The 25,604-nt window shown below is 35.6% G+C and overlaps 1 long non-coding RNA gene across 3 annotated transcripts in view; it reads left to right on the top strand.

Annotated features, from left to right (window-relative positions):
- LOC105472999 (uncharacterized) overlaps nt 1-24,553 on the top strand; it is a 52,438-nt gene extending 27,885 nt beyond the window's left edge. For 2 of the 3 annotated variants that reach the window (XR_011624321.1, XR_011624320.1), the window contains one exon: nt 22,834-24,553. This is a non-coding gene — a long non-coding RNA (uncharacterized lncRNA). Of the gene's footprint in view, nt 1-16,847; nt 17,145-22,833 lie in introns of those variants that run through there. The other variant, XR_011624322.1, reaches the window with a different exon arrangement.
- The last annotated feature ends 1,051 nt before the right edge of the window (nt 24,554-25,604 follow it).

Genomic DNA, 25,604 nt, shown 5'->3' with positions numbered 1-25,604 from the left:
AGTATATATTTAGTTTCTTTTTGTAGTAAAAGTTTACCTATAATTCTCTATTATTTAAAATATCTTTTTGTTACATAAATTTTATTAAATTTATTTCAACCATGGAAATACTTTATTTAATGAATCACAAGATATGGATCTAAGATCTAAGGTATTGAAAAACATATATATATGGCATAAATACCTAAATACAGCCCATAGAGATTGACATTGTTATTTCAATTGAAGAACTGCTTATTTATACAAATGTATTTTTCTATGAAAACCACTCTTGTACCTGTGTTAAATAAACTGTGGCAACAGCAGTGGCTTGGAAAGAGAAATAAAAAATGTAAACACTTCAAAGCGCTATAGAAGATTAAGTTGAATTTCCATGTCTTCTTAGTTGATATCTCCTGCTTTTCATCTACTCTTTACTTTGATTCATTTTTTTTTTTTTTTTAATTCTCAAGCGATCTTGTTTGAATCTCTGGGGTGTGTGTGTGTGTGTGTGTGTGTGTGTGTGTGTGTGTGTGAATCTTTGCCTCATCTTTTCTGCATGTACCACATAGCAACAATTCTCATTGTCACATCCCAGCATCCTCTACTCTTTTTCCTTCTGCCATACATGGCAATTATGGAATCAGATCTATCCCTCCTCATGAAAAGCTAAAAGAAAAAATAATCCCTAACCTGTAACAATGAGATTTATGAAGATCAGCGGAATTAATTATATGAACAGGTAACATTACAATGGACACTAAATGAATGAAAATAGCACTATTATTAGTAGGAATAGTCTCTGGGTTTGGTAAGATTATAATTGGTAGAGCCTATTTAAGGGTAAAAATCATAAATTTAAATCTAAACCTAATTTTTATTTTGATTTTAATTATTATACATATAAGTTAAAAAGATAAAAGAAAATATATTTCACTAAACTGCTAATATATAGTAAGAAAAACATAGTAACATCTTTTGGCACATTCAGCTACACTATTTGAGTATTTTTTTTTTCCTTTTTATAAAGAGAGTATATTATGTTACCATAACCATTCTTAGATTCGAGATTGCGTTTTCCCGATAGAATCATCACTTATTATCATTTATTCTGTCAGTTAAAATCATTTAGCTTAGCATTCTGTAAATAAGTGGTAATATTTTTCAAAAATGTAAATGCCAATAACTTTTTCCTTCAAAGTCATACTTCTAGTACCTTTGGAATCTTTTATTTTAGAAAGGTGATATAGAATATTCATATTTTAAAGGAATATTAATTGTGAAAATAAAACAAAGATACACTGAGATACTTAAATTATTTGTCAATACAAATGATTATTTTTTTCTATATGGATATTTGTAAATGATCATAGAGTCAGGACAATTTTTTTTGCAAAGGTCACAAGTTAAAAGTCAGTTATACTTACTAAGATGACTAGATTGCTTTGCTAGTAAAATGTATGAAAATTTTATTATTTCAATGTCTAAAAGAACATTTCTATAGTTGGAAAATAATCAGTCATTTAGGGTAGCATATTTCTAATTAAAAGACATTAACTTAACTTCCTATTTATATAGAGTATAGATCCAATTTCAATCTATCTTTCAAGTCCCATTTATAATGGATATTTCTGATGACAAATTCTGAGACTAATCTCAAATAGTATTTTGTCAAACAAAATGAAAAAAACTATGGAAAGTGAACCTAAAAAAGGCAAAATAGAAAACATCTTCAGGATAGAATCAAACTTACCTAAAAACAGTTTTCATTGCTATTGAGATTTATCTGTCATATGCCCTGAAGTAAAACAGAAAGAGTCCATGGGGGGAAAGAAAATGATTCTTTCATCTTAGCACCTTCTCTCCTACCACTGTGGCTTCCTAATTTTACCAATTATATGAGGTAGAGGTAGAGCTAGAGGCAGAGATAGAGAGATAGAAAAAAAATGTATTAACACCGTAGATAAATTATCCTGCCCATTCTCAGGCCCAACTTTAGAGGTAATCGTATCCATCCAATTCTGTTCTTCCTCCTGCGTTAGTTTGCTAGGGCTACCATAACAAACTACTACATTCTTGGTGACTTAAATAACAGAATTTATTGTCTCTCAGTTTGGAAGACTAGAAGTCAGAGATCAAGGTGTCAGCAGAGTTGGTTCCTTCTGAAACGCTAATGGAAGGATCTGTTCGAGGACTCTCTCCTTGGCTTGTAGCTGACCAACTTCTCCCTGTGTCTTCCCTCAGTACCTGTGCCCAGATTTTCTCTTCTTACAAGGATAACAATCTTACTGCATTAGAGCCTACACTAATGACCTCAATTTAATTAATTACCTCTGTAAAGACCCTGTATACAAATATGGCACATTCTAAGGTCATCTGGGTTCAGATATCAACATGAATTTTACAGAGACACAATTCAGCTGTTAACTGATTAATCCCCTAATAGTGAGCATTGTTCATACAAAAGTTAATAAAGTTGTTATAGAATTTTGTGTTTAGTAACCACAAAAATACTTATGAAATACAAAGATTTTAACTTTTTATACTATCTTCATCTTCCTTCTTTGTCTCATATTTTATATGTATTTAATAATATAATTAAAATTCTATACCCGCCTGTAATCCCAGCACTTTGGGAGGCCGAGGCGGGCGGATCACAAGGTCAGGAGATCGAGACCACGGTTTCTTAATATTTCTTAATATGTTGCAGGATCTACTTAATGTTTTATCTCTGTTTTGGAGACCAGGAAGATTTTGCTCAGAGATGCTTAAGTAAATTGTCTAGAGGAATAAAGCTAGTAAGTGTGGGATCTAGGAAGGGAATGACTCTGGATACTTGGGCTCCAAAGTCTCTCCTCCAATCTCTATGCCTCTCAAGATCAACTAGAAAATGAGTTCTTTACTTTTACCAAAATACTTGATTCCAAATATTTTATCCAAATATCTAGATTAGAACATGTTACCATAATTTAAATAGCAGACAAATACAAGGATTAGGTCTTGTTAATAATTTGTGGTTAAATACAAAACATTGTTTGAAAACATGAAACATGAAAACATAACTCACTATTTTGTAATCAACTCTTTTAAACAATATTATTATTTAGCAATTTATAAAAATTAAACATTTAAATTAGTTGAAAAATAAATAGTAAGTGTGTGATTATAAGGAAGTTTTGCAAATTTCACTGCAAATAAATTAATAATTAAGCACGTTTTAAATGTGGGTGCTTGTTGAATTATCTGCTTTTGTTGTAAGTTGTGATCAAACATGATTTGTTTGCTTAGAAGCTTTTTATTAAGTCATTAGGATGACATAGCTAAGGAAACAAACAGAGCTCTATTTCCAGGCAGCTTCCTCTCTGGCTCAGAGCAGGTGCTTTCATTGCTTTTATACTTCTCCTATGGGTGAGTTCTTCCAGCTCCTGAGGAGGTGGTAATGCGCATCAGTTTCATCAATACCAGCTTCATTCCAAGGAATGTCATTCTGAAAATAGCAGGAAACACATAAACCATCTGCATTTAAGTACTTGACATTTTGGTGAAATACAACAGCTATACCAAAAACTACAACTGTTTGACTTGAATTCATTTGATTTTTTTTTCTATTTTTACGAGGCAAAGGTTCAAAGAAAGCACAGGTACTGTTTAATGAAAACAGCAGGCAATGCATTGCACAGAGAACTGCTCTTCTATTCCCATTTGAGAGACCTGAATTTTAAAAACTCAATTCCTCCTTCAAAATCATCCTACTTTTTATTCAAATTATAAACATTCAGGTTACCAACTGTTTGCAGAATTGAATGAGATTTTCAATTTGAAATTGACGTAAGAATCTTTTTTGTTCCAACTGGGAAAAGAAATTCAGCTTGGTGCTTATGAATTTTTATATACAATGTAGTATCTTTTTTAAAGAAGACAAAAAAATTCATAATACTATTTTTCCCTCCTTTTTTTCTTTTTTCTTCCCTCCTTTCCATGATCATACTCTTTCCTTTGTTTTATTTCTTTTTTCCTCCCCTCTCCAACTGGTTTCTCTCCAGTAGCATTCAGTCATTTCATTGAGTCATAACTACTTGATTCTCCCATTCATTCTCTGCATATTCATTTCCTGCATATTTGCATTGCAGGCCTAATGTGTACGTACCTCTCTCCATTATATGTGCTATGGATAATATCCAAAAGTCTTTGTACTCATACAGCTTACCTTCAAGTAAAATTATATTAAGTTAAATCAGAAATTTAAGCTGTTTTATGTACATGAATTATATTTTTTCTTAATAAATTATATTTTTATAAAGCATTTGAATATATCATATATTTTCCTCCCATTACTACCTGTGTCTAATTTTGAATAAAAAAAAAATCAGCATTGTAAATACAACACAAATTTATACATATTTCCTACCACAATGAAATCGAAGGTATATTGCATGGAATTTAGAAAATATATCTGAATTCAGCATGTCTAAAGCCTCTAAATCAACATAGCAATCTGAAAGTCGTTGGTCTTCTGACCAAACACCAGACCAATGGGCTAGATCCTAAGAAAATGTGGTTCCTTAATGATTTGCTTTATATACAGTTAATTGTCAATCCTTTTATTTTCCTTCTATCTCTTCCTTTGAAAAGATGTGCATTTGTGTATTAATTCGTTCTCATGCTGCTATGAAGAAATACCCAAGACAGGGTAATTTATAAAAAAAGAGGGGTTTAATTGACTCACAGTTCCACATAGCTGAGAAAGCCTCAGGAAACTTAACAATCATGGCAGAAGATATCACTTCACAGGGTGGCAGGAGAGAGAATGAGTACAAAGCAAAGGCGGAAAGCACTTATAAAACCATCAGATCTCCTGAGAACTCATTATCACAAGAACAACATCTGGGAAACCACCCTCATGATTCAATTATCTCCAACTGGTCCTGACCTTGACATGTGAGGATTATTACAATTCAAGGTGAGATTTGGGTGGGGACACAGAGCAAAACCGTATTATCCTGCACCTGGCCTCTGCCAAACCTCATGTCCTCACATTTCAAAAGACAATCATGCCCTTACAACAGTCCCCCAAAGTCTTAATTCATTCTAGTATTAACCCAAAAGTCCAAGTCCAATCTCTCATCTGAGAACAGGCAAGTCTCTTTCACCTATAAGCCTGTAAAATCAAAAGCAAGTTTGTTACTTCCTAGATACAATGGCGTGTCTAGTCTCTGCAGCTTTTTCACATGTGCAATGCAGGCTGTCAGTGGATCTGCCATTCTGGGTTCTGGAGGACAGTGGCCCTCTTCTCACAGCTCCATTAGGCAGTGTCCCAGTGGGTGTTTCCAAACATCCTCTGAAATGTAGGCAGAGGTTCCCCAACATCACTTCTTGACTTCTGTGCACCTGAAGGCCCAACACCACATGGAAGCCGCCAAGGCTTAGGGCTTGCACCCTCTGAAGCAATGGCCTGAGCTGTACCTTGACCCCTTTTAATAAGAGTTCCATCTGAAGCAGCTCAGACACAGGGCACCACGTCCCGAGGCTGCAGGGGGGCCCTAGGTCTGGCCCACAAAACCATATTTTCCTCCTAGGACTCCAAAGCTATGATGGGTGGCCTACCATGAAGGTCTCTGACATGCCCCAAGGACATTTTCTCCATTGTCTTGGTGATTAACATTTGGTTTCTCATTACTTATGCAAATTTCTGCCAATGACTTGAATTTCTCCTGAGAAAATGGTTTTTTCTTCTCTATTACATCATCAAGGTGTACATTTTCCAAACTTGCATGTTCTGCTTCCTCTTGAATGCTTTGTCACTTAGAAATTTCTTCCACCAGATATCATAAATCATCTATCTCAAGTTCAAAGTTCCACAGATCTCTAGGGCAGTGGCAAAATGCTGCCAGTCTTTTTGCTAGAGCATATCTAGAGTCATCTTTATTCAAGTTCCCAACAAGTTTCTCATTTCCATCTGGGACCACTTCAGTCAGGACTTCATTGTCCACATCACTATCAGCATTTTGGTCAAAGCCATTTAACAAGTCTCTAAAAAGTTTCAAACTTTCCCTCATCTTCCTGTCTTTTGAGCCCTCCATGTCTCTAGGAAATTATAAACTTTCCACATGTTTCTGTCTTCTTCTGAGCTCTTCAAACTGTTCCAACCTCTGTTTGTTACCCAGTTCCAAAGTCGCTTTCACATTTTTGGATATCTTTACAGCAGCACCCCACTACTCCCAGTACCAATTGTATTAAGTCGTTCTCATGCTACTATAAAGCAATACCTAAGACTGGGTGATTTATAAAGAAAAGAGGTTTAATTGCTCACAGTTTGCATGGCTGTGAAACTTACAATATGGAGGAAGGTACTTCTTCACAGGGCACCGGAAGAGAGACGTGCAGAGCAAAGTGGGGAAAAGCCCCTTTTAAAACCATCAGATCTCAGGAGAACTCACTATCGTGAGAACAACATGGGGGAAACTGCTCCCATGATTCAATTATCTCCACCTGGTTCCACCCTTGATATCTGGGGATTATTACAATTCGAGGTAAGTGTTGGGTGTCTGGAGCATAAATGTATTCTTTTCCTCCACAGAAAGCCCAAGACAACTTTTCATGCCTTTTAATTTAAATGTAAAACAAAATTGTTGGTATAAATTGCATGCTTCCTATCAACATATAGATATGTGTATATATCTGTATATATACTGTGTTAATACCACCCCGCAATAACTTAGTCCCTTTTCATGTATATAATCACAAATTTATTTAATAAATATAAAAACAATGGAATAAAAACAATATTTATATATTTCAAGTTATCAGAAAAAAGAAACACAGCAAAAATAATTCTAACAGTGGAGTACAAAAGAAGAAATATAAATTTAAAAGAAAGAAAGTAGAAAACCTAAAAGCAGAAATTTAATTAAAATAGTAGACCTCATAACCGAGACAAAAGCACTTTGGTTAAAATATTTTTATGAAGGCCTTTGGCAGTCTTTATAAAGGTGTTTGGGAATTTTAATTTCTTTCCTTCTCTTTAATTTTAGTAGACTGGGGTTTCCGTAAATTATTCTGTCAAATTATCCTCTTTAAAAAAATGAAGAATAGTCAAACACATTAGATCTTCTAATAAATGGAAGAATACTCATTCAGTATTAAAAGTTTCCTACTTTATTTTACATGATTTTTCTGTCTATGTTTAAAATAGTACTGGGGGCTCACAGAAAAGTTCGAATTTTTATAATTCAAAATCTTGTGTTTAAACAATAAAATAAGTAATGACAAATTATCTTCTGTAGTTCATTTATATTAAGTAGATGCTAAAATAAACTCGAGTAAAGATCTTAATCTTATGATTTTTGAAAGTTACACATGTACACATACATACATAATACAATTCCAATTTTGAACATTAGTAAAAGAAATTGACATCATATATGAAAAAATTAATGTAAAACCTGTGTATAAATATTTATAATTATATAGGAGGAAATATTAGAAATATAAAAAGGAATATTTATTCTTTGTCAGACCTCAAGGAATCAATTAAATCTGGTTCATGAGTAATTAACATCTTCTCAGAAAATAATTATATTTTAAATATATCTTTTCTATAAAAGTGATGATATTTGAGTGAATATATTTGAGGGTAGGACAGCAGATAATGACAGATACACTAAAGTGAAGTAATTTCAGTTATTTTTCTTGTATATTATACATTTAAAATCCTACAGTACAGACTTTAATAAGGAAAATACAATTATATTTAAATATAAAGAAATTAAGCATTAGGAGATAGTTATGAAATCTCTATGATTTAATGCCAATTCAGTTTGTGCTTTCCCGTTGTTTAACAAAGGTTAAGATAACAGTTTAGTGTGGAACTGCAAGTGCAAAAATACCTAGGATATTCGTATATATGTGTTTTAAAAATTTACTAATATCATATGGTACTTTTTCAGCCTTAATAATATGAATATTCACATCTTTCTTACTATAGGTTTATTTTTCTTTACTTTTTTTCCTAATTTAATTGATTCTTTTCTCCTTCTGGAAGTTTCTTTTTTTTTTTTTTTTTTTTTTTTTTTATGACGGAGTCTCGCTCTGTCACCCAGGCTAGAGTGCAGTGACGTGGTCTTGGCTCACTGCAACCTATGCCTCCTGCGTTCAAGCAATTCTCCTACCTCAGTCTCCTGAGTAGCTGAGACTACCAGAGTGTGCCACCACTCCAGGCTAATTTTTTGTATTTTTGGTAGAGACAAGGTTTCACTGTGTTGGCCAGGATGGTCTCAATCTCCTGACCTCGTGATCTGCCCTCCTCAACCTCCCAAAGTGCTGAGATTACAGGCATGAGCCACCGCGCCCGGCCTCATTTTTAATATATTAGTATCCTACATTTTTTTCCTATATCTCTTTACAATCATATTTTTAAAAAAAAAATTGTAGTATGTCATAACTTAATTTCAACAACTAAATTTCAACATTCTTTTTTAAAAAAAAACATTTTAAAGCATTTCTTTATTATTATTATTATTATACTTTAAGTTCTAGGGTACATGTGCACAACGTGCAGGTTTGTTACATATGTATACATGTGCCATGCTGGTGTGCTGCACCCATTAACTCGTCATTTACATTAGGTATATCTCCTAATGCTATCCCTCCCCCCTACTCCCTCCCCACAATAGGACCCAGTGTGTGATGCTCCCCTTCCTATGTCCAAGTGATCTCATTGTTCAATTCCCACCTATGAGTGAGAACATGTGGTATTTGGTTTTCTGTTCTTGAGATAGTTTGCTGAGAATGATGGATTCCAGCTGCATCCATGTCCCTCCAAGGACATGAACTCATCCTTTTTTATGGCTGCATAGTATTCCATGGTGTATATGTGCCATATTTTCTTAATCCAGTCTGTCACTGATGGACATTTGGGTTGATTCCAAGTCTTTGCTATTGTGAATAGTGCCACAATAAACATACGTGTGCATGTGTCTTTATAGCAGCATGATTTTTTCTGTCCTTGAATTTTTTAGGGGGAAAATTAGTTATATAATTGCTTGTTGTTTTTATGTGTTCTACCTGTACATCATATCTTTATATCTGCCTAAGAAGTCTTATTATTTGATTTTTAATGACCTCAAAAGGAGTTCACTGCTTGGATTTTTCTGCAGAGTTTTATTATATTAGTTATAATTTTTCTTGGCTTGCCTATATCAGAAAGTTTAGGATACTTCATCAGCCATACTATTGGAGTTTTTCATACATATCTCAGAGAATTGGCAAACTATGACTCTTTAGCATGATATTCTTTTTAAAAGAGTGCAGTGAAAATCATAGTCTATGTCTTAGTCTGCTTTGTGTTGTGATTACAGAGTAACTGAGACTGAGTAGTTTATGATCAATAGAAGTTTATTTAGCTCATGTTTCTGGAGACTGAAATCTGTAAGAACATGGGGCAGGCATTTTGTGAAAGACTTTATGCTACATCATTCTATGGCAGAAGGCTGAAGAGGAAGAAAATGTGAAAGCAAGAGAGTAAGACAGTGCAAAACTCACTTTTCTAACAACCCACACTCACAATAATGACATTAATCCATTAATGAGGGTGGAGCCCTTGCTGTCTACTCACCACCCTTAACAATCTGAATTCTTAATGCAGTCACCACGGCAATTAAATTTCAACGTAACTTTTGGAGGAGCCAGTCAAACCACAGCATTTTAATCTTGGCCCTTCAAAACTCATGTCCTTCTTACAAACAAAATGTATTTATTACATCCCAAGAGTCCCAAATCCTTGACTTGTTCCAGCACTAACTCAAAAGTCCAAACTCCAGACTCTCATCTGAATTAGATATGGGTGTGATTCAAGGCACAATTCTGCCTGAGGGAAATTTTATTTATTTGTGAGCTTGTGAAATTAACATGCATGCATCCAAAGTAGAATTATAGGACAGATATGGGGTAGGCATTCCGAGTCCAAAAGGGAGAAATAACAAGAAGAAAGGGGTAACTGGTCCCCAAAAGTCCAAAACTCAACAAAGAAAACAACTTTAAGTCTTAAAGATCCTGAATAAGTTCCTCTGGCTCCAAGTCTAACATCCTGGGCACAGTGGAACAGGAGTTGGATTCCTACAACTTTAGGCAGCCCCACCCCTCTAACTTTGCTATGTTTAGTTCATCCAGCAGCTCTCATTTGTCGGTATCCTGTGCCTGCAGCTCTCCCAGGCTGATGCTGCAATGTGGTAGCTCTACAGTTATGAGGTCATGATAGTGACCTCACTACTACAGCTAAGCTAGGCATCACCCTAGTGGGGGCTCTCTGTGGTGACTCTTCTCTTGCAACAAGTCACTGACTGGGCCCCTAGGCTGTTCATGACAACATTGAAAATCGAGGTGAAGGAAGTCATGTCCCCGCGGCTCTGCACTCTGCACACCTACAAAATTAGCACTACGTGGCCTCTACCAAGGCTTATAGCTTGTACCTTCCAGAATGGTGGATGGAACTGCACTTGGAACCACTTGAGCTGTGATTGGAGCAACCAAGGAGCTGTGCTAAAATTTGTGGAGCATTGACATGGGGTGATTATGGGCAGCTTGTCCTAGAGAGTGACCGGGGCCTGTCTCTGCAAACTATTCTGCCTTCCTCCAGTTCTGGAACCATTATAAAAAGAGCAGCCTCAAAAATCTCAGAAACCTCTTTAGGGACATTCTACCACTATTTTTATGATCCCTTCTTTCTGTACTAATCATTTTAGCAAATGGTTGCTTGGCCACGTCCTTGGTTTGTGCTCCTGAGTATGCTCTTTCATTCTTTACAAGACCAGGTTGAAAATATTCAAAATCTTTCCATGCCGTTTCTCTCTTAATTATAAATTCTACCTTTAAGTCATTTATGTTATCTCACTTTTTATTGTATGTGGTTAAAGGTATGTAGACAATTTCTACAACATTTTACTTAGAAACTTATTTCAGTAGATATTCCCGTTCATTATTCTGAAATTTCACTTTCCATAAAGCCGTACAGTGTGTGCAAAATTCATTGAAGTTATTTAATACTTCATAACAAGAATTGGCATTTCTCTATTTTTCAATAAGACATTCCCTTTTTGCATCTGAGACCTTATCAGAATCGCCTTTACTGTCTATACTTCCTCCAATATTCTGATCATGACCACTTAAGTGATCACGTTAGAGAACTTCTTCTCTAAGAAGTTCTAGACTTTCTCTACTTTTTTCATTTACTTCTGAGCCCTCATCAGAATCACCCTTGACACTCCATTCATGGCACTCTGGACTTTTTCTAGCATACTCCTTCAAAGTCTTCCAGCTTCTAACGATGACTTAGTTCCGAAGTTACTTTGACATTTCAGGTATTTGTTATAGCAACAGCCTCATTTCTGTGAACCAGTTTTTTGTCTTAGTTCATTATGTTTTACTATAAGAGAATACATGAGATTGGGTAATTTATAAACAATATAAGCCTGTTTACTTTATGGTTCTGGAGACATGGAAGTCTGAGAGTGTGGAACTCACATCTTGTAAGGACCTTAGTGCCACATCACTCCATGGCAGAAGGCAGGACAAGAAAACACAAGAGCAAGCAAGAGACAGAGGGCCAAACTCACTTTTACATTAACCCATTCTCATGACAACGAATTCACTCCATTGATAACAATATTAATCCATTAATGAAGGTGGAGCCCCCATGGCCTAATCACCTCTTAACAGTCCTACATCTTAACACCAGCAAGATGGAAATTAAATTTCAACATAAGTTTTGGAGATAGCCTTCAAATCATCGCACCGGGCCATTATAGACCTGTCTATTGAGAATGGTAAGGGGCCTCTTATTTCTGAGGCTACTATATGCTGTTTGAATACAGACAGCTTTAAAAGCTTGCAAGGATGAAAATTCAGAGCAATAATGAAACTGGTATAAATAAGACAATGGACTTTCAGGACGCCAGTGCAAAGCAGGTGAGTAAGTCAGTACTTTTCTAGATCCTGGTAGTATCCATTCAGCAGGGCCAGTCTGACCACTTCAAACAGCCTCAGATTCATGTGTTTTCCTTTGATCTGCCATAGAACTTAGCCACTTCAGACTTCTGTTCCTTAGACTCTATTCTAAAACTCGAGAAAATGACACCTAAACACTGTGTCTTAAACTTGAGAACTGAAAGCCTCAGAGATCTCAGAAATCCCTTTAGGGACAGCCTGCCATTGTTAGAAATCCACCATAGATCCTATTTATAAAATAGCTGGATCTGCTGGTAATGAGTTGGGATTATAGAATCAGAAGAAAGTATACATCCAAAAGTTACCCATATCTGCATTTAAAAAATAGACGCACTCTTGGAAATTCACCCTGCTTTGAATACCTCACATGTGATTTTCCATGTACATATATTAATTCTGAATCATGTATTATTTTTATGTCTTCTTAAGTTGTATACTTAAAGAATAAATAATATCCTTATAAATGAAGAAAACAATGAAAATTGTATTACATTATCTTTAGGTGAATGTAGTTTGTATATGTATATCTAAATATAGTCGTTCCTCAGTATGCATGGGGTATTGGGTTCCCCAGTGGATACCAAAAGCCTGAGATGCCCCAGTCCCTTATCTAAAATGACTCAGTACTTGTATGTAACCTATGCGCATTCTATGCACATAATAATTCTAAATTATATCTAGATTATTTATGATATGTAATACAATGCCTATACATTACTTCATTTGCATTGATTCCACATAATGCTAGGTGCATACATAATTCCAGTTTTACTTTTTGGATCTTTGTGGAATTTTTTCTCCTAAATGTTTTTTTTTTAATCCATCATTGATTTGAATCCATGAATGCAGAACACACAGATGTGAAGGGTCAAATCTGTATGTATTTTACATAGGCGTGTACACACACACTTTATTATAAGAACATTGAAATAACATATATAGGAAGGAATATAATTACTTTAATTTGAAAGTGTATTTTAGATTGCTTAAATATGCATTCCAATTCAAATAAAATTATGTGTATATATATATGGTTTGAAATTGTATGTTAATTTAGCTATATTGTAGTGTTTGTAAAATTTTAATAATCATCTCTGCTATGCTCACTATCTTGGAGATTATTTTAAATAATAATATTAGGTAGACATAGAAATAAATGCAATTTCAATTCAAAAGTTTATTTTCATCTTCATGGTCCTTTATTTCTGAATATAGCAATAATTACAAACTGGATTCAAAGGTTATGATTCCTTTCTTTATACAGTCCTTTATTTCTAAACTTAGCCTTAATAATCTAATTTTTTATTGAAAATTAGTCTTTTTTTATGAAAAGTCAAGTCTTTAGTTGAGACAAAGAATTATCTTATCATCATTTAGTGACAATTCATAATAAAATGAATTTCTGAGTAATATCAAAAGACTTTCTTATGAACTTTCATCAGAAACCCATTACAATCCATTTGAAGAAACGGACATGCAGCATATTACTGCGATTTATTTTTTTGCATATGAGAATGAAACCTAGCTTCCAAAACTTATTGAAGATATTGGGAAAATTTTACTTAGACATAAATCTAGAGAAAGGAAAGACAAAAAAAAATCTGAGGTCCCAGGTCTGATAATCATGGGGAGAGGATTACTTGTGAACAAGAAAATGATGGATTTGTGATGAGCCTGGTGATGGTAACAGCATAATCACTAGTTCATAATGAGAAGATTTTCACAACCACATCAGAATAACTTAGTAAACAGTATACTTGACATTTTAAAAATCCTGTATCTAAATAAAAAAACTCTCATTCTGATATTTTTGTATGACTATACTTCAAAACAAAGCATATATTTATGGAAATAAATCTATTTTTAAACCCTCTTAATCTTGAGTGCAGTGTTCCACAAAGAACTTACTGCAGGCTTAAATACTGTAGCACACCCAGCTCTAGTAAAGTATAATTTACAAGACAGAAAGGCTAAGATACTCGAAATGATTTAACAGGTACAGGGAAAGTATTCTTGAAGAACTTATTTAACCCATTTGAAACTAATTTTCTCAACTGAAACTTAGAAAATGTAGATTCTGTGAAAATAAATGAAATTATGTTTACAAAATACTATTTCTAGGACATAACAATCCTTCTCTTTCACACACATACACACCCCAGTACAATAAATAGAAAAAATAAATAAGACATATTTAAGAATATTATAATTCACATTTGTCTGTCTACCTATAAAAGAGTTACAGCAATTCACCTGGATTAAATGCCTTTACAATTAAGCTTTATCAGGTAAGAGAAGAAAAATTTTAGAAGCAAAATTTAGGTGAAGACCCAGCAGATGAGATCAAGGTTTCTCTCATTTCTCTATTGCATACTGTTGGGTCTGATTTTTCTTAATATTTTAAATCATATATACTGGCCAGTAATAATGGCATCTACCCACTGGTGGTGATTATTATAGTAACTCAAACACCTTCCTCAAGACTGTTCTTTTCTTAGCATTTATTTCCCACCTTTTATGGCCCAACTACTTTATTCTTCCTTTTATTTTCTACCACTTCATTTCACTTCTATGTGCATGACTAAACAAACTTATTACGGTCTCTGTAAAAATATATATTTTGAAGTATAAGGTAATTAGCAGATAGTAATAGAGATTCAAATATGGATATCTTGCCCATTTGTCATGGCCTTGGCATTTTACTGAACCAAACAGTAGTGTTTTTAAAACTCGCTGCTCTCAGGAGAGAGTTTTCAGGCTCTTGCTTTCATACCACACACCTGCTGTAGGAAGAAACTGATCCCATCAGGACCTGTCACTTATTTTCATTTTTAACCAGGGGAAAAGTGCATACAACATTTCCCCTGATAGAACACAAAGACTCCCTGAATACTTGGAAGAACAGTAAGAAATCCACAGAGTAGGAATTCACATGCTAATTACTTATTTGTACAGAACTTCTAGACCAAAAGAAAATTAGTGACATTTTCTTATTTTAAACTAAATTATCCTCTTATAGAAAAAGTGTATATCTATATCTGGATATATCTGTGCATAGATATACATACATTTGTATAAACACACACGTATGTGTATACACAAGATTGATGAAGGTATTTGGGAAAAGCATACTTTTTCAAAGTAAGGTGAGATTTATCATCTATTCCTATCACAAATATGCCAGCAGAGGAAGGCCAAAAAGCCAAATTATTCAAAAGATGACTATAGTACAAATACGGGTACACTTGATTTTAGAAAAGTATCTATTTCTGTTGGACCTTTTAACTAATGGCATAAACTTGTTTTCTGTTGTTGTTGTTGTTGTTGTTCCTTCCTGTTTAAAATAGATGAATCAGTACACTTCTTTATGTAACCTCTACATTCACCTTCTATAACATTTTTCAGTGAGTCATTAGAAGGACTCGCAATAGAATCCTTAGTTATTGAAGGTTACGAGAAAATAAACCTTCCTGCTTTAACATGGTTCAGTGTTCTTTATATATGAGTTGACTCTGGGATGTTTTCCAAATCTTGCACGTAAAATGTTCTCTTTCAATTTTCTATTAATAAAGGCAGTTTTCTTACACCATTCCTTCTTTGTATTGGTATGACAATGCTGTTTTATGTAAATTGACTATTTTCAGAACACTTAATATGATTCTGCTCTTATTTGAAACTTATTTCAAGGAGAATGTTATATAATAATGATCTATAATGTGCAAGGTATAACTGCAGATATATGTCCAGCAGTATAGAACTCTAGTACGAGTTCTGTTAAAATCAGAGCTGCATTATGACACCCAGAAGTCAGTTGTGATGGAGCTACACAGGTCTTCACTAATTCTATTATATATTAAGCTGTCTGAATCCTGCTGCACTAACGTGGAGAATAAAAAATAAGTTGATAGAAGCCCAATTTAAATTCAACAACTAATAAAGATAGGATACAATTTTAGTACTGAAAATATTTGCAAATGTGATATATGAAAAGCATACTACTCTGCAACTCATTTACATAAAAGTGAGTGATATGTTAGGAGTTTAATCCACGAGTTTGGCAACTTTTGTGGCAGATAATTTAGGTGAAATTGATGATGTTTTCATTTTCTTATTGTGTAAAAACTGGTAGCTTAGTTCTTTAAAAGTACAAATGGTAATACATAATGAATACATATTTAATACCAACTTGACTACTTTAGAAAAAAATAATGTTTATTAAAAATATAAGTAAACAGCAAATTGAGTTAAGGAATTTTCTAAGACTTTAGTTAAAATTGATATCTCCAATCTAGTAAGTGTGAAACAGTATACAAATATTTCTTTGACACAAGTATTTTTGTTGATTTTCTAATTGAAAATTCATCAATAAGAAATACTAAATATCGCTGATTTTATTTTCCATCACAAAATTATGTTATATTTACATAATAAATTATTCACATATCCACAAATAAACAGACATAACACACACAGAGAAATAAATCCAAAGTTTATAAGCATGTATACAGCAGAAATTTTTATTGCTTATGTTCAATCAATAGATAAGTCAATTGACTGAGGTTTCCCAGTTACTGGGGAAAGTATAATGATAACTAACCGTAGAATAGTGAACAATTTTTTAGTTTTTATATTTCTACTGATTAACTTGCTTTTTTCTAAAAAAAAGTTTATTCCACTTGTGTTTAATATTCTTAATTGAAATTTATTTTATATGTGTGTAATTATATAAACTGAACTGAGCATTATATAAATACTTAAATATAATACTAAAGTAGAGTTCAATTTTTATAGAAATAGTCACATTTTTCCCAATGGGACTTTTGCTTCCTTTTGAAAATAAAGTTAGATCTATCTCTTACTCTCCATAGGGAAAGATGGACCGATCTTCAGTAGCTTCACATAAGATCAGAGTCTCCTAAATTTGAACTCCTCTCCATTTCATGTGCAATTATCATAACTAAGAAAGCAATTGTTTAAAAAAAAATTTCAATGATCAAAAGTATGTTCCCATGCTTTTTAACATCATGACTAATGATGGGCCTCCTGTTTTGGTAGTAGTTAAACCTTTAAATTAGTGAATGCCTCCCTACGACCCACAATGGAGACTGTCATGATTTCTCTTAGCAAGCTTTCCCAGTGTGAAATAAACCATCTATCATATTTCATTATTTTTGTCATCACCCTAAATAAATGTTATCTGGCTATTGCTGTGATGACCACAGGTTACTTTTGGTTAAGAATTCAACTGCGCCTGAATACCTACAATTATAACATGAAGAAGTTAAACCAGAAAATGTCTGTGTCTCTTCCAACATTGAAATATTGGGAATGCCAGTGAACAGACAAAATAAATTTATTTTTATATTTCAGCTTTGACTCCAATACAGAAAAATGCAAAGGGCTTTTATATCTCTGGGGTAAATTTATAAAATCATGTAACAAATCAAAATCATGGAGATATGAGGCATGGATTTCCTACAGTTATAAGCCATTAATCGGGGCAGGATAACCTAGAAATTAATTGAAATAGTGTTTGAAAAATGTGATGGTTAATGAATAGAAGACAGATGGATCCTGGAGAATGACAGTGGATTATCATAAGCTTAACCAAGTGGTGACTCCAATTGCAGCTGCTGTACCAGATGTGGTTTAATTGCTTGAGAAAATTAACACATCTCCTGGTACCTGGTATGCAACTATTGATCATTCAAGTGCTTTTTTCAACAATCCTGACTACAAGGCTCACCAGAAGCAGTTTGCCTTCATCTGGAAAAACTAGTAATACATCTTTAAAGCCCAACCTCAGTGGTATATCAAGTGTATCGGGGGAAACCCCACCCCCGATATTTAACATGGATTCTTTTCTATTTCTCTAAGCATCTCAGCTGGTCTGAGAAATAAAGGGAAAGCATACAAGAGAGACAAATTTTAAAGCTGAGTTTCCAGGGAAGACATCACATGTCAGCAGGTTCCATGACACTCCCTGAGCCGTAAAACCAGCAAGTTTTTATTAGCAATTTTCAAAAGGGGAGGGAGTGTACGAACAGGGTGTGGGTTACAGAGATCACATGCTTCACAAGGTAATAAAATATACAAAGCAAATGGAGGTAGGGCAAGATCACAGGACCACAGGATGGGGCAAAATTAAAATTGCTAATGAAGTTTCAGGCACGCATGGTCAGTGATAACATCTTATCAGGAGATAGGGTTTGAGAGCAGGCAACCTGTCTGACCAAAATTTATTAGGTGGGAATTTCCTCATCCTAATAAGCCTGGGAGAGTTACAGGAGACTGGGGCTTATTTCATCCCTAAAAGACCGTAAAAGACAGCCGCCTCCAAGGGGACTGTTCATAGACCTACCTTCAGGGCACATTCTCTTTCTCAGGGATGTTCCCTGCTGAGAAAAAGTATTCAGCGATATTTCTCCTATTTGCTTTTGAAAGAAGAGAAATATGGCTCTGTTCCATCTGACTTACCAGAAGTCAGAGTTTAAAGTCTTATCTCCCTTGTTCCCTGAACAATGCTGTCATCCTGTTCTTTTTTCAAGGTGCCCAGATTTCGTATTGTTCAAACACACAAGCTCTATAAACAATTTGTGCAGTTAACACAATCATCATAGGGTCCTGAGGCAACATACATCCTCCTCAGTTTATGAACATGATGAGATTAAGAGATTAAAGTAAAGACAGGCATAGGAAATCACAAGGGTATTGATTGGGGAAGTGATAAGTGTCCATGAAATCTTCACAATTTATGTTCAGAGATTGAAGTAAAGACAGGCATAAGAAATTATAAAAGCTGGCTGGGCACGGTGGCTTAAGTCTGTAATCCCAGCACTTTGGGAGGCTGAGACGGGTGGATCACGAGATCAGGAGATCGAGACCATCCTGGCTAACATGGTGAAACCCCGTCTCTACTAAAAGATACAAAAAACTAGCCGGGTGAGGTGGTGGGCGCCTGTAGTCCCAGCTACTCGGGAGGCTGAGGCAGGAGAATGGCGTGAACCCAGGAGGCGGAGCTTGCAGTGAGCTGAGATCCGGCCACTGCACTCCAGCCTGGATGACAGAGTGAGACTCTGTCTCCAAAAAAAAAAAAAAAAAAAAAAAAAGAAATTATAAAAGTATTAATTTGGGGAACTAATAAATGTCCATGAAATCTTCACAATTTATGTTCTACTGTCATGGCTTCAGGCAGTCTCTCCATTTGGGGTCCTTGAAGAACATCAGTTCTTCAACCCTATGTAACAATTTGTTTCACAGGGAACTTGAGTATCTTTTCATTCCACAAGCTATCATATTGGTCCATTACATTGATGACATTACACTGATTAGACCTAATGAGTATGAAGTTGCAACGACTTTAAATTTATTGGTAAGATATTTGCATGTTGGAGGATGGGAAATTAACTAAAATTCAGGGTCCTTCTACCTCATGAAGTTTCTAGGACTTTATTGGCGTAGGGCATGTTGAAATATTCTTTCTAAACTGAAGGATAAGTTGTTGCATCTGACCCCTTCTACAACCAAGAAAAAGGCACAACACCTAGAGATCTGTCTGGATTTTGAAGGGCACAGTCTCTTCATTTGGATGTGTTACTCTGGCGCATCTACCAAGTGACCCAAAAAGCTGCTAGTTTTTAGTGAAGCCTAGACCAGGAGAAAAATTGCCACAGGTCTAGGCTGTTGTGGAAGCTGCACTGCAACCTGGGCATTATGATCCAGTTGATCTAATGGCACTTGGATGCTGTTTGGAGCCTTTGGCAGGTCTAAATATGTAAATCACAGTAGAGACCTTTGGGATTTTAGAGAAAGGCCCTGTCATTATCTGCACATAACTGCTCATCTTTTAAGAGATAGATTTTATTCTGCTACTAGATCTTAGTAGAAGCTGAAGGCTTGACCATGGACCATCAATTTATTGTGATACTTGGGCTGCCCATCATGAACTGGATGTTACCTGACCCCCTAAGTCGTAAAGTTGGGTGTGCACATCAGCACTCCATCATCAAATGGAATGGGTACACATGTGATCCAGTCTGAACAGATCCTAAAGATATGAGTAACTTAAATGAAGAAGTGGCCAAAATGTCCATGGTTTCTGCTCCTGCTAGGCTACCTTCTCTCTCCCAGCCTACACCTATGGCAACATGAAGCATATATTCTGATCAGTTCACAAAGAAAGAGAAGACTGGGGCCTGGTTTAGAGATGGTTCTAAACTATATGCAGGCACCACTCAAAAGTGGACAGTTATAGCACTGCAGCCCCTTTCTTAGATGTCTCTGGACAGTAGTAAAGTAAAATCTTCTCAATGGGAAGAACTTGGTGGGGGGAGGGGCACCTGGTTGTGCACCTGGGAGGAGATATGACTAGGTGTGTGATTACATTGTATACTGATGGGCTGTGGCCAATGGTTTGGTTGGATGCTTACGGACTTGGAAAGAGCATGATTTGAAAATTGGTGACAAAAAATTAGAGGAAGAAGTATGCAGATAGACCTCTCTGAGTGGACAAAGGATGTAAATATATTCATGTCCCCTGTGAATGCTCACTAAAGATTGACCTCAGCAAAGGAAGACTTTAATAATCAGGCAGATAGGATGGTCTATCCTGTGCTTCTGTGGATACTAGTCAGCCTCTTTCCCTAGCTACTTCTGTCATCACCAAATTAGCTCATGAACAATGTGGCCAAAGTGGCAAGGATGAGTGTTATGCATGGGCTAACCAACATGAGTGGTGGACTTCCACTCATCAAGGGTGACCTAATCATGACCACCATGGAGTTCCCAATCTGCCAGCAGCAGAAAACAACACTGAACTCCCCAGTATGACACAATCTTCCTGGGGTGATCAACCAGCTACATGGTGGTGGATTTATCCTATAGGACCACTTCCATCATGGAATAAGGCAATGTTTTTTCCTTACTGGAACAGACACTAACTCTGGATATGGATTTGCCTTCCCTGCATGCAATGTTTCTGCCAAAACTAACATTTGTAGACTCACTGAATGCCTTGTCTTATTCTACACAGTGAATACCATCATGAGATTCTACACAGTGTTGCTTCTGATCAAGGAACTCACTACTTGGCCAAAGAAGTGCAACAATAAACTCGTGCTCACAGAATTCACTGATCTTACCATGTTCCCCATCGTCCTGAAGCAGTTAGTTTGATGAAAAGTTTTGAAATCTCAGTTACAGTGCCAGCCAGGTGACAACAGCTAGCACTGCAGGGCTAGAAAAAAGTTATTTAGAAGGCTTCATGTGCTCTAAATTGGCTCCCAATACATAGTACGCTTTCTCCCATAACCAGCAATCAGGGGTCCAGGAATCAAGGAATGCAATAAGAATGAAATCACTCAGAATTGACTCTAGTGATCTATTAGCAAATTTTTTATTCCCTGTTCCCACAACTTTATATACTGCTGGCCTAGTGCTCTTACTTCCAAAGAGAGGGATGCTTCCATCAGGAGAAACAATGATTCCACTGAACTGGAATGTAAGGCTGCCACTTGGCCCCTTTGGGCTCCTCACGTCTCTGAGACAACAGGCTAAGAAAGGAATTACGGTGGTGGCTGGGATGAATTACCTGGACTACAAAGGAAATATTGTACTATTATTCCACAATGTAGGTAAGAAATAGCATGTCTGAAACGCAGAAGATCCCTTAGGGCTTGTCTTAGTACTATTATTGTAAGGTTCTTGTGTCCGTTTGAACCCCAAGAGTGTGCCAACAGACAACACAAGGCGGTGTGGAGTAATATGCTCTTTTAATGAGTGCCTGGGTGCAGGCGGGCTGAGGCCTAAAATGGCGTCAGTCCCAAGTGAGGATGGGGCAAAGATTTTACAGTCTCCTATAAACAGGAAGTGTCCTAGTCTGATGTAACTACTGTGTTGTACCTGGATGGCCTCTCTCTCGATCTTCAGGGGTATGCGTCTTCTGGTCAGGATAGCTGTCTTCCTGCCAGCTCTCTTCCTGCTTCCGCTATCTTACTGACACAGGCTGCTGATGCAAGTGGCTTTACACCTTGAGACTGGGCCTGAGAAGGCAGGAGTTACTCATCCCCTTAAGCTTTCAGGCCCAGGGGAGAATCTTAAAATTATGCCCTGTGACTAAGGTCTAAGGGAAACTGTAATAACTCAATTCAAGCAAGACTATGAATAGCTCAGACTCTTCAGGAATGCAGCCTTGGGTCACTCCACCAGGGTAAAGAACCATGACTGGCTAAGTTGCTTGCTGGAGACAAAAGGAATACAGAAAGAATAGTAGAAGATAGTTATAAATACCAGCTACAACCAGGTGACCAGTTGCAGAAATGAGGACTGTAATTTGTTTTAAGTATTTTCTCCTGGTTTTATTAGGAATACATCTGTGCATATATGTACATATATTAAGCAAATATCTGTGGTTTTGCTTCTCTCATTGCTTTATCATAACATAATATTAATGGCATTTACCTAAGTATTTGAGTATTGTTAATTTTATATAATTATATTTAAGAAAGGGGATATCAAGAGAAGTGTAAACATCAGTCAAAGACTTTATCTCCTCTTCTAAAGACAGGACTAGTGAGTTTTGGTTTTACACAGCTTCATGTTAAGCAAAACTAATACTTTATTATTGTTTTTATTTGGAGAGTATGACTTAGGAAGATGTATATGGATGCCAGTTGATAAGGGTTGGGCTTGTAAAGATTAATTTTAGGTGTCAATTGGACGGGAAGGAGTACCTAAAAACCTGGCAAAGCACTGTGTTTGGGTATGTCTGTGAGAATGTTTCCAGAAGAGATTAGTGTGGGAAACTGAGTGGATTTTCATTTCTTTTTCTTTTTATTCCCCTCTCTGTCTTTCCAGGTCTGACGGATTAGTTGGGAAAAGTCCATCTTCAATGTGGGTAGGCATCATCCAATCCCCTAGCAGGCCCAGAGAGAATAAAAACAGAGAAGAGGAAAAATACATTAATCTGTCTGCTGGAGCTAAGATATATTCTTCCTCTCCAGTCCTTGGACAACTCCATTCTCTCCAGGCTTTGGACTTCAGGACTTACACCACTGACTTCCTACCAGACCCCCAGATTCTCACATCTTTGGCCTTGAACTGAGAGTTTACACCAACAGCTTCCTTGGCTTTGAGGCTTAGAGAGTTGGACTAAGTTATGCCACAAGCATTTAAGGGTCTCCAGCTTGCAGATGGCCTGTTGTGAAAATTCTCAGCCTCTATAATCAATGAGCCAATATATCTAATAAATTTCCTCTCACCTTTCTCTCTTTCTTTTTCCACTTCCCCCTCATTGGTTCTGCCTCTCTGGAGAATCATGACTAATATAGAAACTAAATAGCTCACAACCTGATGTAGACTATAATTGTTAGGTTGCAGACTGTTTTCCCAAAATTTATAATGAAGATCTAACCCCCAGTAACACAAAATATTACTGCATTTGAATATAATATCTTTAAATAGTGATTAAGTTAAAATGAAGTTATTAATGTGGGCCCATTTATGTTACTGGTATCTTTATAAGAAGGAGGAGTTGGGCACAGACAAAAATATAGGGAAGATCATATGAAGATACAGTGAGGAGACAGCCATCTATAAGCCAAGGGAAAAGGTCTCAGAAGAAACCAACCCTGTAGACACTTTGATCTCAAATTCTAACTTCCAAAACTATGAGAGAGTAAGTTTCTCTTGTTCAAGTCAGGCAGTCTGTGGTACTTTGTCATGGCAGCCCTAGCAAACTAATACACATAGTGAACAGAAATAGCATACAGGATGGTCTGGTCTAGTGGAAAGATGTGAGGTCAGGTGTGCTAGAGGCTCTGAGTTCAAGAGGGTGCAAAGAAGCAAGCTTTAGAGTTTAGACTCTAAGATACACTGCTGAGTTTCTAATTTTAAAGAAAATAAGAAATGTGCTACATTTTTTTCAATGAAGGAAGAATCTCCAAAAATACAATAACAATAATTAACTGGGTACATAATGAGTCAAGTCTTAATTCTAGGAGTTCTCTAAGAGTCTTGAATAATGGGAATACCATAACATTAATAGAAGGCTTAAAATGTACCTGACACTACTATTCAAATGTGACTCATTTAATCCTTACAACCCCATGAGGTATCCAATATGATGGTCAATTCTGTCTTACAGGTTGAGAAAAGAGAAACACGAAGAAGTTAAGTAAATTTCTCAAAGACGACATGCAAATGAAATGAAAAGGAAAAACCAGAGATTTTAACTTAGATAATCTGAATCTAAAAATCCAAACACCAACACATTTTTTTCTATACTCCTTCTTTTTCCAATTTAAATCAGTGGAACAATTCTAGACTAGATACATGTTTTAGTTGATTCTGTTGAAGTTTTTACTTGTTGTTTTTGTTTAATTGTTTATATGTTATTATTATTGATTTGTATGTGTTCAGAAAATTTAACTCTCTAATATAGTTAGCAACCACTTTATAAATGTGAATACATCTTACATTATGACTAACAATCTTTAGAAATAATTTTTGCTGAATTATGACTTTATAAAGAAGGAAACTAGTATCACACAGTTTGAATATTAGAGAAAGCAACAGAAACCAAACTGAAGAGGAATATGAAAATAAAATATTTGTTATTTTTTAAACCTTTTGTTATGTTTATTACTAGTCATATTCTGAGAATTTGCAAACAAGGACAGTTTTCTCATGTGGTATTTTAAAGCCACAAAATAAAGAGGACATACAAATGGCAAGCAGGCATAAGAAAAGGTGCTCAACATCATTGATCATCAGAGAGATGCACATTAAAACTACAATGATATATATTTTCCAGTTAAAATGACTTATAGCCAAAAACAAAAATAGGCAATAGCAAGTCCTGGTGAGGATGTGGAGAAAAAAGAAGTATTGTACACTGTTGGTGGGAATGTAAATTAGTACAAACATGATGGAGAACAGTTTGGAGGTTCCTCAAAAAACTGAAAATAGAGCTTTCATATCATCCAGCATTTCCAGTACTGGGTATATACTCAAAAGAAAGGAAATTGGTATGTCGAAAAGATATCTACTCTTTTGTGTTTGTTACAGCACTGTTCACAATAGCTAAGATTTGGAAGCCACCTAAGTGTCCATCAACAGATGCATGGACAAAGAAAATGTAGCACATATTCACAATGGAGTACTATTCAGCCATAAAAAAGAATGAGATCCTGTCATTTGCAACAAGAAGGATGGAAGTGGAGATTTTTAGGTTAGGTGAAATAAACCAGGAACAGAGAGATAAACATTGCATGTTCTCACTTATCAGTAGGATCTAAAAATCAAAATAATTGAACCCATTAATGTAAAGAGTAGAAAGATGGTTACCAGAGGCTGGGACGGGTAGTGGGGGAGTGAAGGTGGATGAATGGATACAAAACACAGTTAAAAATAATGAATAAAATCTACTATATGATAGCACAACAGGGTGGCTATAGTTAACAATAACTTAACAACTTAATTTTACATTTTGAAATTACTAAAAAAGAGTAACTGGATTGCTTGTAACACAAAGGACAAATGCAGAATAACTACACTATTACAGGGATGGATACCCTGTTATGTATGTTGTGATTATTATACCTTGTACACCTCTATCAAAACTTCTT

This window comes from Macaca nemestrina, chromosome 6, assembly GCF_043159975.1.
Source record: "Macaca nemestrina isolate mMacNem1 chromosome 6, mMacNem.hap1, whole genome shotgun sequence".
Lineage (NCBI taxonomy): Eukaryota > Metazoa > Chordata > Mammalia > Primates > Cercopithecidae > Macaca > Macaca nemestrina.
This window is presented reverse-complemented; position numbering and strand designations above follow the sequence as displayed.